The sequence below is a fragment of the Chinchilla lanigera genome, unplaced genomic scaffold (genome assembly GCF_000276665.1).
Source record: "Chinchilla lanigera isolate Chin_1 unplaced genomic scaffold, ChiLan1.0 scaffold00055, whole genome shotgun sequence".
Taxonomy (NCBI): Eukaryota; Metazoa; Chordata; class Mammalia; order Rodentia; family Chinchillidae; genus Chinchilla; species Chinchilla lanigera.
In genome coordinates this window covers 1,941,957-1,957,274 of record NW_004955456.1, presented here as the reverse complement: position 1 = coordinate 1,957,274, position 15,318 = coordinate 1,941,957, and the positions used below count along the sequence as shown (strand labels likewise).

At 42.1% G+C, this 15,318-nt stretch overlaps 1 long non-coding RNA gene across 2 annotated transcripts; it reads right to left on the bottom strand.

Moving 5' to 3' along the window:
- Positions 1-3,067: 3,067 nt before the first annotated feature.
- On the bottom strand, positions 3,068-6,077 carry LOC102005111. Of its 2 annotated transcripts, XR_001236332.1 has the most exons (4): positions 5,880-6,077; positions 4,343-4,826; positions 3,996-4,226; positions 3,068-3,329 (listed from the first exon to the last, which is right to left on the bottom strand). It is a non-coding gene; the product is annotated as an uncharacterized LOC102005111 (long non-coding RNA). The 2 variants fall into 2 exon arrangements; XR_001236331.1 differs by having other exon boundaries at positions 3,068-4,226.
- Between the last annotated feature and the right edge of the window lie 9,241 nt (positions 6,078-15,318).

The window sequence follows — 15,318 nt, the reverse complement described above, 5'->3', positions numbered from 1 at the left end:
GCTCAAAATGGCTATTTCACCCAGTCACAGTGATGATATCCCACTATTGGTCTATCGATAACATTCCCTTTAGCACTTCAAATCTGCTGGTTCTCACTTCAGTCCTCTCAAATTTGAAGTAGCATGGATCACACACATTAGACCACTGGTGCTATAATTTAAATTTAAAACTGGGAGACAACCCTGTAGATGTTCCTGAGTGAAGTTTTGTAACACTGAGTATTTCTGTCATTCAGCAAAATGTGTGGTATTAGAAGGTATAAAGCCTTGGAATATTACCCATTTTGCCATTTAAATGAAGATATGTTTAGAAGTATTGCATTATTAACAAGGCTTGCTTTGAGTGAAATTCTTGCACTGACAAGTCTTGCTTTGGTGAAGCAAGATTCTTAGCATCATGCACTCCTAGGTGAGAATGCCTGATGGGTTTGGCCGGAAGCGCTGTCCAGAGTGTGTGGCTGATCCCACTCCTGCGCTGCAAGGGACTGGGTCCTGTCTCCATCCCACAGTCTCTCCCCCAGATGATATGAGGTTGTAACGTGTGATGTAAACTGTGAAAACTGCTTTGATTTCTAAAAACAGGACATTTTAGTCCTACAAATATCCATAAATCAAACCCCAAGTCAGTATCCTAGCAATTACATTAATTGAATATTGACCTTTAAATCAAATCCTTTTACTGATTCTACCCATCTCATTTATAACAGAGCTCTTCCTGATGTCACTTTGTCTTGATTTGAAGGAAATGTTACCTTACAAATTATTATTTGTGCTCATGTTACTTTCTATACTTACAAAAAGCAATTTCTTCTTTAAGTTAATTTTGTTTTTAAAAAATATGGAGCCCTCCCCTCCATCAGACCTTTATGCCTCACTGTTTCTCTGGAGTGCTGTCTTTACAAACTTCTTCACATCACCACTGGGAGTGCTGCCTTTGTCTGTTATGAAGACTGTCTCATTCTTTCCCTGTGTAATTGCTGTATTTCTTAGGGCAAGCTATATTCAATCCAGAATGGCAGGCTGCATCATATTGGAGGGATGCGTGGTGACACACAGGCTGTAAATATAGTGGTCAAAATATAAGTGAAATGTTTGCTTTTCAAAATCCTTCCATTCTCTTGGAACGCACTTATCCCATTGTTCTTGCCACTTTCCGAAGCAGTTCTGCAAGTCCTGTTTTGGGAATGTCTTTCCAGGTGTGATCAAAACTCCAAGGAATGCTCCTGCCAAATGCTATCCTACGGGAAGCAGGCTCATAACAACATTGCAGTGTGTCTTCATTGGAATTTGGCCCCATGTGACTGCTGGCCTTTCCCCAATATCAAAATGATCGTGTAGGGTAAATGTGTGACTCGATCCGTACATCAGGCAGCAACAACAGCTTTGGAAAGTGGCCAGAAGGATCAGCTAAGTGTGCTGCAAGCAAGGGGAAGCATTCTGAGGAGAATTAAAGCCAATTTGTTTGTTATACTAATACATGAAAAATAATTCACCACTTTTTTTCATACCTGGTACCTTGAGAACTATAAGACAGAACCAACCTGTCCATGTTCTTCTTCCTGAAAAATTTTGTAATGTTGAATATTCCTGCCATGCAGTGATATGTGTGACATTAAAACACACATCTAAAGATTATTACTTAGCTTGGCATTTAAATAACATGATTCAATAATGCTGCAAAAGCTCTTATAAACCTTACTTTATTTAGATGTAATTCTTCCACTAAACAGATCAACCTTGGTCAAGTGTGAGTCATTTCATTCTGTGTTTCTCTTTTTTTTAATGTGTGATCTCAGTTGTTGGAGATAAATTTCCTATTTCTTCTTCTAACTTAGAAATACCTGGTACCTAACATACATGCACATATTTTGGGAAAAAAATTTCAAATTTCTGAATTTTTCCTTAAGTATATGTCTTTCTTTGGTTGTTTCAGAATTTTCTAATATCCCTGCCTCATTTTTTTTATCCCTAAGGACACTTTATCATCTCCTATCAAATCAATTTCTCAGTAGGCTATTGCAATGATTAAGTTTTTATTTCCTTTCTTCCACTGTGTTCATCTATTTATGAGGCGTGTTCTTTTTTTTTTTTACCTCTTTTCCAAGTTCAGTATCTATTTTTTGCTTTATTTTAGTTGTCCTTGTACAGGTGAATGCCAATGTCTTTATTTCCATTCAAAATTAATTAATTCTGCTTCCCTTTTACAGTATAACAAATAACAGCAGCTGGAAGAAGAGAAGACATTTCAGAAAACATGAGTTGTAAAGCACAGCATACGAGACTCATATCTGAGTTTTTTAACTGTGGATTTACCACTGCACTGGGTATGAGCTAGATTAATGATCGAATTTTGATTTCCAATATTTTCCTACCAATTTCTATCTAACTTCTAAAGTTGATTTATGAATAAGTAGTTGTAACTTTAGTTATTCAGAACGAATTCTCTAAGTCACAGCCATGTACATCAGTACCAAATGACTCAGAGTCAACACTGATGAAGAGGCATCCAACAGCCCTTCTGTTAAAGACCTCTTAATCTTCAGATCAGAGAGCGACATTTGTTAGCCTTCGTTTTAGGGGCTGTTCTTTGAACGTCAGTTTGGGGATTTGGTAAGAGAAAACTTGAAGGGTCTCTGTCCTGTCGGTTCACCTGGCTTAGAGGACAAAAACTGCTCTTATCCTAGGTTGCGTTAATTTTTTGATGTTACATATTTATATAGATGACTGTTCACAAATTTACACAGTAAGGCAAAATACAACCATTTAAGTCAAACCTTAGTGGAAAATATGCAACTCTTCAGAGATCCCAATTTTAAAGATTTTTAATACAAAAGCACAAAACACTCTATTACTATAAAGAATCATCTGGAAATGACATCAGCAAAATGACAGAGGAGCTCGTTCCAAACACCTCTCTCCTGAAAGAAATATCCAAAAACAAGCAGAAATTGTCACAGACCACTTTATAGAGCTCTGGAAATTGACTCAAGGTTTGTAATAATCAGATAGATGAAAGATTTAGAAATAAGCAATTAAAAAATGATAGGAAAGTGTTAGAGCATTTTCATTTGTTTGTGTATATATTTTAGCCCAAATCAGGTGTGAGAAAGTGGAAAATATGTAGGGGTCTTTAGTAAATAATGTCTTTGCTTACTTGACCCTTCACAGATCCTGTAGAAGGCTTCATGATCATAGGTGGTGTTCTCAGGGCCCTGGGCTTCCGGTCCCTAGCTTTTGACGGGACCTAGCAGAACCTTATTTAGTAACTGTGTTGGTGGACGAGTTCTCTGTAGGTGCGGAATGTCTCACACAGTGCTCCGGTTTCCTAACTGAGAAAGAGTGCAGGCAGGAAAGCAGAGTGGTTCCAGACGTTTTAAGGTACAAAAGCAACACATTATTGTTGACACAAAAGATAGACAAATAAAGTCTGAGAAGAAAAGCTAAGGAAGGAATTACTTCAGGAAGTTGGGGAACTCAGAACACTGGTCTACTGAGTAATGAAGAAATTCACCCACATGCCCAGGTAAAGCCCAGGCTTAGACAGATGTGAGAAAAATTTAAACCCTCACTTTGTGGTGATCTCAAGGATCAGGGCAAACCTGGCTGCATATTCACGATCCCCAGCACATGCGCAGACAGGGGGCAGCGCTCTTGGCAGTTTAGTTTGACTGTGCAACTCATGTTGTTCAGAAAAGTATCTGTCAGACTCTGCCTGGACACAGACCAACAGACAGAATCCTCAGTGATTGCACAGGATAAATAATACATCCTCTGCAGAAACGATTGGAGCAAGTTATGGACTATTACAACTTTCAATTTATTTTAAAGGAAAAAATAGCAGAGGAAAAATTACTATCATAATTACCACATTATAATACTTATAAATATTTATTTTCCAGTTTTTAAACATGCAGTTTTTAAACATGCTTGATTTCAACAGCAGTAGCAACATCAAAATCATAAGATGTGTACAGAGGCAGACATGTAGGACCTACCTATTCACAGGGACAAAATAGGGCCATGTGTCTTGCCTGAGGGAGCCCAAGCAGGGGACTTGCTAGACAAAGACTTAACCCGGACTTAAATATGCTCAGAGGCTCAGGAGTGAAGTCAGCAGGATGGTGATGAGGCAGGTCCAGGAGAAGGTCTCGAATGGAAACTGGGAACTCCCTGGGGCAAGCAGCAGATGTGCAGCAATATACACACCGAAGCAGGTTTCTAGAGCTCTAGAAGTAGGTTAGAGATATTTAGTAACCAAAAGAACTCAAAAAAGAAAAGGAAAAAGACACAGTCTAGGCGGTGAACTATTCAGGGCGTATTTTCCCATCTCTCCACAGCACACCTGGTATGGGAGGGAGGAGGTCGCCCCACTGCCCTGCCCTCCTTCAGAATGGGACACAAAGGCAAAGCTTTCCCCTTTGCCGCAGCACTCAGCATGGGCTGTTGTTCTCACAGACGCTGGTTTCTGTCTTTCTGACCCCAGGAGCTGACTAGAGCCGTGGCACGGGTTCCAGGGCACAGGTTGGCGGCCACTGAAGGGTATGGCTGGCGCTGTAGCCCACGGAAGCTCAGAGCACCTGAAAACTTGTGCATGGTCAGGGGCAAGAAACTCAGGCTGGAGAACATAGCAAACGTGTGAGGCCCCGAAGAAAACAAGTGGTGAGATATATGGGAAATTAAGGTGTTTAAAATAATCCAAGTAAGGAGTGGAAGTGCAGCTCAATGATAAAGCACTTACTAAGAATGCACAAGGCCCTGGGTTCCGTCACAGAGGCTGGGAACATTTATTTTTCTTTTCTGCTCACTTGGCAGCACCTGTATTAAAACTGAAATAATACAGAAAAGATCAACTTTGTGATAAAAATGGAAAGATAGGAGACCAGCATTGTGCCTGTACGAGGACGACATGCAAATTCATAATCCAGTCCATAGTTTTATGTTGATGGCAAAGGAATCCTGAGAGTGCTGACCCTAAGTGGCCCTTCTGAGGGTGAATCTGTGAATGTGACTCTGGGCTACTTCCAGCACTCCAGTTCCCCAAGGAACACGGAGAACCCTGCCATGCTGGTAGGGAAACTGGAGGCGAAACAATAATCCCAGGTGCAGGTGGAAAATTGAAACATTTTGATGAACAAAATTGAAAAGTACATGGTCAGCTTATGTGCCTTGGAAATCCTCAGTAAACATCACTGTTTCCTCACCAATTCCCCTTAAGAAAAATGAGTAGAAAAATAGCCCCATATGTGAAGCGATTAGGACACACACACATACACACACACACTCAGACACACACACACACACATACACACACACACACATACTCATGAAACCTAGCCAAGACACAAACCTGATAAAGACAATCAAATTAAAGACAAAAAACAAAAACCCACCAACCAAACAGAAAAAGGGCCTTCAGCTTCCATTCCAGGCTAAGGAATGAAGAACTTCATTCTGAACAGAGTCAGTCTTCAAAGACCAAGAGACGTTGCTCTTTTTCTAATGTTCAAATCTGGGAAAAATTATCACATTGGAAGCATGGTGCATTCTAGCCAATAACTTGAATCTGGAGACATAAGCCCTACAGCGTGGCAGCTAACATCAGTTTTTCCGGATCATTCTAATGATTTTTAGCTCTCTGTTGTGAGCAATATAAACTCATTCAACTGTTTTGGCTGCAAATTCAGTGAGAGGGAAGTGGATGACAATATTTACAGAGGATATGCGTGTCATGTGGCGGCCACTCATTCAGGGAAGATGGGTAGCAAGGTAGCAAAGTTAGGATCTGAATCCTGATGGTCTCCTTCCACACCTTGGCTCGAGATTAGTGATTTGCAAATTTGAAGCAGCCGCATACTCCCCTGGGGGACAGTGCACGTCACCTGTGACCCAGGAGGTGGGACTTGAGACCAGAGAGCCGGCATTTCTCCTATGTTCCCAAGTGATGCATCTGTCCTGATGATCAGGCCAGGAGGTCAGAGGAGCAGATTCGGAGTTTATGCATCTATCACGGTGGCCTAAACCAGAGGGGAGTTCATCAGAGGACGTCGCCCCCATCATGCTCCCGCTGTCACAGTGGACACCGGTGTGAGCCACGACGCTGACAGGCCTGTCCTCAAGAGCAGCGTCACACCAGCCTCCTCCTGTGACGTCAGTCTGTCAGCGCCCACTCTGCCTGGAGAGATGACTTCCGGCACGCCCTCCTCCACGCGGCCTGGTGCCCGATCCAGAAGCCGAGACAGATGCAGTGTCTTGCCTCACCTCCCATCCTTGCTCAGGAAGAGCAGCTCAAAGCAGGTAGATGCCCAGCGGAGCATGGGATGCCTGGCAGTGTTTACGATCAGCTCTATGAAATGAGGGTTTCAGACGCTGGAAAGACCAAAGAACAACAGAAGTCCAAGGCTATCGACTACTCGTCCAAGATGTAGTAAAGCACTGTAATAATTGTTCACAGTTTTTTTTCAAAAATTGTGATCCAGAACCTTAAGATACTGGGAATACAACAGCATAATATATAACTTTGCTTTTACATCCCTGCTAATAAGCAAAGTAAGTCTGCACGTACTTGATTGGTCCACTTCACACGGGGGCTGGCCAGGCAGCAAGCAGGGAGGCCGGGCTTCTGGTTCTAATGCCCCATGAACTCTGGTCCTCACCAGGAACCTTTGTCACTGTCTCTGTTGGTCCGTGTTAAAGCCGATCAGAGATAGCTTTCCCAAAACTCAGTTAGACTTAGTTGGGGAGAGAAGAGCCCTGCAACAGGAAGACGGGTGCCATGGCAAAGTATGGATGTACAGAAGGATGTCTGAGAGAGAGGAAGGTATGAAAAACAAAACTGAGCTTCATGTAAGATATTTTGCAACAATACTTCTTAGCCACAAAGATTCACAACCAGGACTCTGACTTTGAACCGAAGCTGCTGGTCGATGTTCTTGTAGAAATACCTTCTGTGGAAGCTCATGGGGCCCTTTGGGCAAGGTGGTGGTTCCACCAGCGTCTTCCACGCAGATTTTGTTATCACAATGGACTCATCAGATCCCCTCCCAGCTTTCTTAGTACATTTTTGGTTCCAGCCTGACAAACAAAACTGCCTCCACTTTGACTCTGATCATTTCTGAGTCTCTGCCAGGTGTTAGTGGGCTGCTTATGAAGGACAGAAATTTACTCCCTCACTTCTGGAAGCTGAGCATTCCCAATCCGTGTACAGGTTCTATTTGCAGCGGCAGTTGGAGTGTCCTAGACAGCACCTGCATTCTATCCTCATCTGGGGAAATGCCTTGAGGCCTTCTCTCTGAGGGGAAATAACTGTCAAGAGGTCTGCACCCTCGGAACCCACTGTATTCCAGAGGGCTCCAAAGACCAGCATATGGACAGCTAAGATCTCAGCAGATGAAGTTTAGGGGTCACACACATTCAGATCGTAGCAGTCCTTGTGTGCCTATGTACTACATATTTAGTGAAAACACATATTGTTCATTTCAGTTATGTCTAAGAAGTATGAATCTATTCTAAGGCATTTCACACGCAATGATCCTGTGCACCCAGTCTACTCATTTGAGGTATTTTATTAAACGTGAATCTCTCAGTGTTAATTGTAAGAGAAAAAAATTACTGTTAGTGAATTGTTAATTGTACACATTTATGGGGTTCAGCATGATAACTCCATGGATGCATCCAATGTGTAATGATCACATCAAAATAATGAACATTTCCATCTCTTTAAACATTTTATAAAAACTTGATTAACGCATAATAATTATAGATATTGATGGAGTAGAGTGAGATATTTATAAACATGTATGCAATATGTACTGGTGAAAGCACGGTAATAAACAGTAAGTGAAAATTTAATGGAAGGAATTGGATAATTTATGAAATAATTGAGTAATTTCTAACAATTCAGCCCAGTCCCAGAGAATACAGGATCCAAGTGAGGTGAGGCTGAGGTCTTTTTTGTTTTGTTTTGTTTTGTTTTATTTTGTTTGTGGTGTTTTGGGTACAGGAATCAAACTCAGAACCAGACATTTGCCAGGCAGGTGCTGTGCCCCTGAGCTAAATCCCAGGCCTAAGCTCCAGATTTTTAAGGGAACCCTTGTCTGAATGAAATTGAAATTTTCCCCACTTCATTTGGCACTATGTTTCTTATTGCTCAAGCTGATATTGCTTCTTTTTGCTTTTCTAAATACTGAACTCACTGAGCTGGACCCCCAGCCTGTTTATTTAGTATTTATTATGTTTACTTTGAGACGAAGTCCTTCTGAATTGGCACATTTGGACCTGCTTTACTGCTGTCCTCCTGATAAACGACTCTCTGCCACCCTCAAGTTAGCATTAGCTGAGATTACAGAGTTGCACCATCACACCCAGCCGAGTTTACTCAAGATTTAAAGGCAAAGGGCAGTAACCCCTATTGGTCCAGTTTGCCCAAGCCAGAGGAAAAGCAGGATGAAGTCGGCCATTCCCAGACTGCACAGGACACTGAAGGACCGCTCTTCCTAGGACAGCCTGGGCCTGTGAACAGGACAGTGTGGGGCAGGTTGGTAAGAACACAAGAACAATCTGTTTGCTTTCACATGCAGAAAAGACTCCCAAAACTTATCCCTGAAGATGCCTTTGCTTCAGACCTACGTGGCTTCAGAAGGAAAACTGGGTGTACAATTCCAGTTCACCCAGCTCACAGTGCTCTGAACTTCTGACTGCATTACCTGTTCTATTAGGCTTCTAATTTGCCTGCTATTCCATTAAATTTACTTTGCCTTGAATATTAAATGGAAATAATTGGATGAATTCATTCTCAAAAGATAATAGAATGATAAACATAAGAATTCTTATGCAAAATATTTAGCCAAATCATAAAATGATGCACCAAAGCCATACACTATTATAACCCTCATCTCAAATTCATAATAGAAGTACCTATACTCAGGAATGCATATTAGAAGCAGCTATCACTAGGAATGCAGTTTTTATTTGTGATTCTGAAGAAAGTTCTTTAGTGGGGAAAGTCATTATTGCTTAATTTTCTTATTTGTTATGTGCCTGAATCCAACACAGCAGGAAAAAAGACTCAGATTTTAATTGCTTCAAAGCAGTCATCCCAGTTGAGGTACTCCTAGCATTGTTTTACCTTTGAGGGTTTTCATGTTTGTCAGGGGTGCTGGGAACTCAGGGCAGATTCAGATGCTATGCTAACAAAAGCAGAATATCTAGTAGCATTTTTTATTAAGTCTGGAATTTATTTAGCTTGCAGGTGATTTCAATAGATAATCAGTAAGAATTTATTCATTGCAACCTAAGCTCAAAGAATAAGTAAAGAATATATGTTGTAGATGCGGTAGAAGATGAGGAAAACCAAATACTTGACCATCTATTCATGGTTTGACATTATCTTATGCAGACTTTTTCAAGATTACACTATTAATTTGACGTATTTTCCCCTTTAATTTTCTTATGGGTAAGAGAACAATGGGAATGCACTAAGACTCTTGACTGTTAGATCCCTCATAGATTAGAAACAAAGAGGTCTTTTAACTAAGTGATAAATTACAGTAGAATCTGTCTGTGCACCCTTACCTTTGCCTCATTTGAATTTAGAATAGTAGACTTTCAAATACAAATCTTGATTGTGTGATAACAGCTCCCTGTCAGCAGAGCTCCAGAGCAGTATAAATAACAGGATCAAGTCAGAAGAAGAAAGCTGCAGGCATGTGTGCTTGTGCCCTTGGCCAAGGGCTCTGCGTGGGGAGGGGACCCAGGAAGTGAAGACCCCTTCATGCGTGTGCACATGTGTGCACGTTGTGTTTGTACCTGAGCTGAAATGGTATTTGTTATGATTTGGATCTAAATATCCCCAGAAGTCTCAGGAGTGTGGCAGCTGGCAGCTCCCGAGCACACTGTACTCCTTAGTGATGAGTTCAGAGCTGGTGTGCTGTGAGGAGCTGGTCCTGGTGGAGGAGGTCACCGGGTGACAGATGGAAGGATGCGTTCTGTCCCCAGCTCTGCCTTTTCTGTCCACTTCCTGGCCGCCATGGGTTGAGCACCTTTCCCTCCTCCACACCCCTCGTCCATCTTGCTTCTGCCTCTGAGCCGGCTGAGCACGGACTGAAACCGTGAGCCAACGTAAACCTCTCCTCCTTGAAGTGTGGTTGTCACGTGATTTGTCTCCAGGATGGGAATGTGACAGACAGTATCCCAGCTTGAATCCCCGAGGAACAGGGCCAAGGTGAGCTCCTGGGGAGCAGGAGGAGACATCACCCTGCCCACCTCAGTGAGGGATCATTTTCCACGGCAAGGTCCCTTGAAACATCAAGGAGGACCCAGGGTGTGAGCTCCGCTTAAGCAACTTGGAAGCAAGTGCCTAGTTTAGGAAGAAGTTTCAGGAGCTCACCTGGTATATTTCTGGCTTCGGACAATGGAGTAACTCCAAAACGTCATCTAAACTAGGTCTCTTACTTTAGAACCATCTGTTTTCTCAATGACTCAGACTACGGTTTGTCAAGGGCCCATATAAATGAAGGTCACCAAAGATAGGAAGCCAGGGTCAGGAAGGACTCAAAAGGCAAGTGCTAAATTGATGTACTCTATTAGTTATGTATTAGAGCTGGAGATTTACAGGGAAAGTGAAAGCATCAGTTGTGTGAGCCTTCTCATGACATCCCTCACACAACTCTTCCCCACTGTGTTTGATTAATGGTGAAACCGTGCCCTGCTCCATCAGAGCTGGAGCCCTGGAGGACACGTGGGCTGCCGCTCCCCTCCTAATCCTTCAGACCCACCTGCCTCAGCTCTACATCCTTCAGGCTTCAGTGTTTTGTTTGCTCCTTTCTCTCAATTGTTACAGTAAGAACTCAACCTGGGCCGATGCTGCAGAGTCACTGGATTCCCTGAGAATTTGGGTTCTCTTGAACACGTGCTTTCCATTTTGTTTAGGTGAGATGTGAGATGTCAGCTACTAGAGTGGAAGCCAGTGTGAGTTCGTATATCTGAGGCAGTGAGGATGTGTTTTCCGTGGGATAAGGACACAGGGGAGGCTATGGATTGAAGTGCACTGCACAGAAGATCCGTGCATTGAAGTCCTAGCCACAGTATGACTGTAACTGAGGATGAGTCCTAGAAGATCATTTTTAAGATTAAATTAATTCAAGCAAGTGGGGCTGTGACCTGTGGGGTGAATGTGTTGGCAAGAAGGACAGCAGAAAGCCCTCTTTTTCTTGCTCTGTGCATGAAGACAGAACAGTCCCTGTGAGGGTGAGATGAGGTGATGGCTGCCCACAATCCACCAGAGGACGCTTGGAATGAAACCCAGTCCCGAGGGACCATGATCTGGGACTTCTAGTCTCCAAGGATGTGAGGAAATAATTATGCTGTTATTGCTTAAGCCACCACTCTGGTATTTGCTATAGAGGCCTGAGCTGACTAACACAGAATTAGGAAGACATCTGTTTCCCAGCTCCTTGTTTGTTGTAGTGTGGGCCTAGAATCTCCCCCAAAGGCCCTGTATTGCAAGGGCAGTCTCCAGCTGTGGTGACTTTGGAGGGAAGTGGTGAACACGTTAGGAGATGAGAGGACGGAGGAAGTATCCCATGGGGTCAGGTCCTGAAAGGGTGCAGTAGGATTCTGTTCCCAGGTAGCCTCACACTCCACCTGCCGGTCGCCATGACATAAGCAGCGTTGGTGGCTGACACTTCTCTGCTTTGATGCTGGGCCTCGTCTAACACCCAAAGAAATGTGATCAAGTAACCATGGACCAGGCCCTCTGAGACCCTGAGCCCAAATTGAACTTTCCTGTTGTAAGTTGTTTTGCTCAGGTGTTTTGTAATAGTGGTGGAATGCTAAGTATCACACCTGCCTCACCTGCAGCCCCAGCTCTGCAACAACCTTGTGCTTTTGCTGTTCTAAAGTGCTCACAGATTTCAAAATATGTGTTTTGAAAATACACCTTCCATGGAAGGTTTCACTTTTTTTGGAATTAGTGTTCTTCTATTTTGCCTGTTAATAAAGCTCCTTAATAATTAAAGTTCTTTCCTTCAATTGATCACTTACTTATTCTATATTTTTGTTTAGATTTGTGGAAACAGGGTCTCCGTATTTGCCCAGACTGGCTTTGAACTCTCAGTCTTCCTGTCATGGCCTCCTGAGTGCTGGGATTATAGCCCTGTGGGACCAAGTTAGGACCTTATTGTATTTTGCAGATAAATCTATCAAGTCCTTAATGAATGGGTAGAAATACTTATATAATAAATTTTTCCTTTTCCTTTCTGTTTTGAATTTATACAGTCCTATGTTCATACCCTAACTCTGTAACTAATTATTTTTTCAAGTTAAATTTTCCAAGTAAATTAAATATGATAATGACTAATTTTATGTTAATGTAAAGTTTAATTGAGATTACATATTTCAAGAACCTGTCAACATATTTGAGAGTAATAATGTTATTTTTTATTTATTAGCAAAACACAGAGTTTGTGAAACATTCACCTAGGAATAATTAAAGAATACTCTAATGAGCAAATAAATAAATGAAGGATTGGAAACAGTTACAAGATCAACCCAAGGAGGAAAGAAAGCTATGAGCAGAAAATGAGAACTGAATCTCAGGATAGGCTGGAAACAGCGTCTCCCAAGTGTCCTAGTGGGAAGCTGAGCTTTGAAGCAACTTCTCAGACTATGCCTAGAGGCGCTCAGCCTGTTTTGCCCCCAAATTCAAAGTAAGTCTGAATTTCCCATCAAACGGAGGTATTTGATTCTTTCTAAAATTGCATGTCCTTCTCTCTCCTATGTCATACCTTCCTCAGCCACCTTGATCTTTATAATGTAAAAGATGTTTAAGATTTTAAGAAAAGCATGAAATTGGTAAGCATCTTTAAAATAACACCTAAGTGAGGGGTTGGGGTGTCGTTTAGTGGTAGAACATTTGTCTAGCACGTGCTGAAGCCCGGAGTGGGATCCCCTGTGCCAGAGAAAGTAAACATAAAAATAAAATAAATTACAGACCACTGAACAACACTTAAAAACAAAAAAGTCAAGGGAGCTGTTGGCAGGCAAAACAGATGCATTAGAAGGTGGGGACTTATGCTTGTTCTTTAAATATGGCTTCGAACTAACTGAGTTTTCTTGGCATAAAACAAACTTACATTTTTAGTGATAGAAAATTAGTTGGGCTGGTGATACAGTTCAGCAGTACAGTGCCTGCCTGGCAAGCACAAGGTGGTGAGTTTGATTCCCAATAACAAAAAAAGAAAAAAGAAAAAAGAAAATAAGGGCACACATCTATGCATTGTGGAACATTTTATAGTTCTCATGATTGTTGAGAGTTTAATTTCTTTCCCTTCTCTCTAGATTCATTAATTTACGTCTTACATCTAGCTGACATCTTTTCTACGCACATTGGTAACATAGCACAACACTGCATTTAATGGCTGGGTCAGGGCAGTGGTGTTGGGTAGGATGAGCTACAATTCTTTCTATATTTCGATACCTGTGGGTTCCTCATAAACACGAGCCAGTACAAAATGATTTGAGCTAAATTTGAAGAATGCAAGTAAAAGTCGCTTTCCTTCACACATGAATGCTGCATGCATTTGAGGTCTCACCTCATGGGTGGAAGCCAGAAGCAGGTTTGTAGCAGCTGCACCTCTCCCTGGTGCTCCTGCAGCTTAGTCAACGCCTGGGACAACCAGCTGCAAAGAGCTACAAGGGGGACCTTGGTTTCTGCAGAGTCCATGCTTCTCTGAAACCTGGGGCAGCAAGGGCTTGCGCAAGCTCAGTTAATCCTCCTGGGGCCCAATTTATGCCTGAGTCCCAGCCGCTTCTTTATCTCCCCCACTTTAAATCTTTCCATCTGCTCTCCCTTTCCAGTGGTGCACCCTGTGGACCTCATGATCCATCATGAAATATGAGGCCCTGGTGTCAGTGATGGACCGGTTTGTCATCCAAGACCAAATCCTTACAACATCTGTCTTACTAGATATATATTCAACCCTGTCTACAGGTGCACACGTGTGTGGACACCCTGTATCACGTGCAGTACATGTCCCCAATCAAAATGTCCGCACTTCCAAATGCTCCAGAATCCAAAGTTCTTGAGTCCTGCCATGAGGGCAAAAATGAAAATTTCCCATCTGATTTCGTGTAAAATTTGTATGCAGATCTCAGGCACACCAACCCTTGTGCACAGTCACCTTTTGGGTTTTAAAAAAGGTGAGCAGGAACACAAGTGAATTTGTTCAGAATTGGTTCCCATCTCTAAGATAGGTCATTGCCCACATAGAGACTTTCCAAAATCCCAAACAAGGTGGAAATCCTAAGCAATTAAGACAATTGATTCCCAACCTCTGTACACACACACACTCACACACACACTCATATACACACTGTGATATGAATATATACATTTAATTTATATTTATCAGAAAGCTAAGCATCCAAATATATGTACATATTCATATAATATGCAGCTGTAGATGTATTTCTGTGTCTATAGAAGTTTTGCTTCTCTGACAGAACTCAGCACAGCCATGGGCATCACTCATAAGTTATTCTGTGATGTGCTGCAGATAGAGCTCTCAGGAGCTGCCTTGAAGCCATCATGTTATGGAGGGCTCACATATCCCTTGATAGTACTAGGAGCTGTGTAAGTATAGCCTATGAAAGAATGTTACCTTTCCATGTAGAGTTACAGGAAAGACAGACACAGAGTGGGGAGACTCTCACGGGACAATTCTCATGATAATGTGAAGTTGTGCAACCTCGATAAATAAGACATAAGATAGCCGTATCAGAGGGACAACTGAACGTCTACATCACCCTGGTCTGTGATACTTGTCGTTAGGAGATAAGCCAGTGCTACTATAGAGATGTTTAAATCATTGGACCTCTAGGATTGGGGAACCTGTGGACATTAGTGTGAATGGATATGGTGAAGAAAATTGAGTATGGCATACTGAAATTAGAATAACCAATATTTGAGGGTACACAGACAAACAGAAAGTCCCCAAAAGAACTTAGAATAAAAGTCAGGCTGTTGGAGAAATAAGTGACAGAAAAGTGGGCAACGGAAGTGAAAGAAATGGGGTGTTAGGGATGCAGAATGACTTGTGTCATCAAATACGACAGATAGAACAGAAGAGAACAGGGAATGATGTCCATGGACGGCATGTTCATAGCCTAGAAGTGACCTTCTGTGGACTAGTGACTAGTGACAGCTGTATCTAGATTATATGGATTCACTGAGTCACTAGCAGAGAACCATAGCAGACGTTATGTCACATAGTTCTTCAAGAAAAAAAAAGAGATTTTTCAAGGAGAGAGAGAGAGAGAACA